This window comes from Trichechus manatus, unplaced genomic scaffold, assembly GCF_000243295.1.
Source record: "Trichechus manatus latirostris isolate Lorelei unplaced genomic scaffold, TriManLat1.0 scaffold00108, whole genome shotgun sequence".
Classification (NCBI taxonomy): domain Eukaryota; kingdom Metazoa; phylum Chordata; class Mammalia; order Sirenia; family Trichechidae; genus Trichechus; species Trichechus manatus.
Window position 1 is genome coordinate 1,171,676 of NW_004444044.1, and position 3,285 is coordinate 1,174,960.

Consider the following 3,285-nt stretch of genomic DNA (forward strand, 5'->3'; position numbering starts at 1 on the left):
AATTTCTGTTTATCTGGAAATGAGCTAATTTCACCATCATATTTGAATGAGAGTTTTGCAGGATATATTATTCTTGGCTGGCAATTTTTTTCTTTGAAGGTTTTATATATGTCATCCCACTGCCTTCTTGCCTGCATGGTTTCTGCCTAATAATCTGAGCTTGGTCTTACTTGTTTCTCCTCTGTATGTTACTTTTTGTTTTTCTTGAGCTGCTCTCAGGATTCTTTGTCTTTGGTTTTAGTGAGTGTGATTATGATATGTCTTGTGGGTTTTCTTTTGGGATCTATCCTATATGGGGTTCGTTGAGCTTCTTGGATGGTCAGCTTTTCATCTTTCATGATACTGGGGAGGTTTTCTGTCTGCAGTTCTTCAGTGATCCTCTCTGTGTCTTCTGTTCTCTACCACTGTTCTGGAACTCCGATCACTCTCAGATTTTTAGTTTTGATTGTATCCCACATAATTTTCAGGGTTCGTTCTTTTTTTGTTTGTTCTTTTTTCAGATTTTTTCCCAGGGTTGTATCCAAGTTCTTGTCTTCAATTTCGCTGATCATATTTTCCATCATTTCAAACCTGCTCCTCAGCGCTTATGTGACACTGTCGATTCCTGAAATCTTGTTGTTTATCTTTTGGATTTCTAATTGTTGTTTTTGTATGGTTTCTAGTTGTGAATTGATTTTAACATTTTGTTCCCGTATTATTTTCTTGAATTCTTCTATATTTTTGTCTATATTTTCCATGAATTTGTCTGTGTTTTCCATGAATTTGTCTACTTTTTCATTTTTGTCTGCTTTTTGCTTAAACTCTTGGATAATTCTTAATATTAGGAATTGAATTCACTATCAGTTAGGTGTAGTGCCTTTTCTTCTCCTGGAAAGTCATCTGTTATTTTATTCTGGATGCTTCCTGGAACCATCCTGTCCTATTTTTTGTAAATGTTTTGATATTGTCTGCTGTCTTTGGGTCATTCAGTCATTATTTTCCTCGTTTATTGATTGTAGATTTGTTTGTTTCTTCCTGCTTTTTTGTTTTATTTGGTTATGTCTGAGCAGGTGGTCTGTGCATTCTTTGTTGTTTGCTAGTCTGTGGGCACGATACTTTTGACCTCCTTCTCCAATGGGCAGGGTCAGTCACTCAGGTATGGTACAGCAGGGCAGGTCCAGCTGAAGGGTAGTTGCTGGAATGGGTTGTTTGTAGCACATACCAGGGCTGACAGTGCGGACCGGGAATCAGTGCAGGGCAGGTTCCAGTAGGCCATGCCTGTACTTCTTGGGAGGGTGATGTTCAGCACATGGTGCAAGTAGGCAGGAAGGAGGGGGTAGAATTGTGATGCATGGAGCTAAGATGGGTATGGGAGAGAGGAGAGACAAACTGGAGCCAAAAACATACACACAAACGAAAAAGAGTGTTAAGGGGGCTTGCAATTGGAGTGGAGAGATGAGAGACTGAGAAATAAGGGAAGACAAAAATGGAAAAAAACAAAAGAAAAAGGGTAAAAAAAAAGAATAAATCGAGAAACTCGAAATGAAGACAAAAAGGAAATAAGAGAGAAAAGAAAACAAAACAAAGAAACAAGAAAAACAAAAACAAAAAAAAGAAAAATAATAAGAAAAAAGAAATGCCCCCAGAGGTGTCCCTGTGGGTAGTAAGGGAGTATCTTCCAACCCTTACTGCTGGGCTAGAAAGAGCTCCCAAGCAGAGAAAAGAAAAAGAAAACAAAGATACAAATCAAGACAGAACAAATCAGAGCAAACAAAGAAACAAACAAAAAAGCCCCGGGGGTCCTACCAGGGTAGAGGCATAGGCTGGGAAGCAGTTTCACAGTCAGTCAGTACTTTGAGGAAGAAGCATAGATGGAGCATGGAGGCAGGTATTTGAGAGAAAGGAGGGGGAGGTGGTGAGAGGTAAGGGAGAAATCTAAAGAAGCAGAAAAAAAGCAACACCAGCAGCCAACAAAAGGCACTCAGGGAGCTGGCCATTGGGGGCGGGTAGAATCCAAGGATACCAGGGTGCTTCCTGTCTATGAGACTGTGGGTGCAGGAAGCAGAGGAGGCTAAGTGGGGGTGAAGAAGGGTTGGGGGTGGGAAAGCCTATATCACTGGTTACCCGTTGTTCTGTCTCCTGCTAAAAGCTCCGTGAAGCTGCTTTCTCATACCCCCTGTTTGCTGATCTCTGATAGGAGTTCAAGAGGGCGGATCCTTGCTGCGGTAACTGATAGGGGACCTCTGCATGTATCGCTCCTCACTGTCTGTTCTTGGTTAGTTTTTTATTCCATTCGGTCCTTGGCTGAGTTCTTTATCTCATCACTTGATGCTTATGGTTTCAGGATTGATGCATGACTCTTAGTGTTTCTGATCTTTGCTGTGGAGGGACGGCATGGTGCTTCTGACTATAGCATCATGTTGCCCAGAAGTCTCCAGAAAAAAAATATTTGATGGAAATAAAACTTTACAAGGAATTTTTGAAAAAAGGTTTTATATTGAGGGGTGGTGGCAAACATCAGTAAGGTGGGCTTCTTGCTTGTCAGTATGTTTTTGCATATTTTTTGTTCTGATTTACTTGTTTATCCCTTCTTCAAGGAAACTAGTCCTGGTCCTAAAGTAAAATTGGAAATTTTAGACAATTCCTTCACCCAACCTAGGTATTTATTGAGTTTCTTGTGTCCTTTTCTCCCTTTTTCACTTTGGACGTTCATATATTCTTTCTTTAGTCAGTATTTTCCTTCATGATTTTAAGTCATTTATATGGGTTGATTTACATTTATTAGTATTTGACTACTGTTTACACTTTAATGCTTTTGCCATTTGATTATGGAATGAAAGGTCTTACACCATTGAAATCTACTTTAGGCAAATGGGAAGACAGTTTATGGCCTACAAAATAAGGGGAAAACGAATATTTTAAGACTATATGACAAAGAATTACAGAAATTCTGTAATTTAGATTATATTCAATATTTCCAAAATCTGATTTCAGTGAGCTAGAGATATAGTCAAAAAACAAATGTTTTTATTATCAGAAATTGTTACTAATGGCACAATAATTTCAAAGGGATTAGGATGCATTACTGTATGTCAGATGATTCTTTTATTCATGCATTTGTTTATTTCATCAACAAATACTTAAGTGCCTGGTTTATCCTGGAGACTGCTGGCCTTATGTATTTGTTGGTAAACAAAGCAGATGTCTTGCCTGTTTTCATCAGCTTCTGGTATGTAAGGAAGAGAGATGATTAATGGTAACATAAACATTTGTAATTTTACAGGAAAGCCATAGCACATATTTATT

The 3,285-nt window shown here is 38.6% G+C and overlaps 1 protein-coding gene across 8 annotated transcripts in view; it reads left to right on the forward strand.

Annotated features, from left to right (window-relative positions):
- The window catches only part of ANKRD17 (ankyrin repeat domain 17), a 203,159-nt gene that overhangs the window by 37,221 nt on the left and 162,653 nt on the right, over positions 1-3,285 (forward strand). The window lies entirely within an intron of this gene.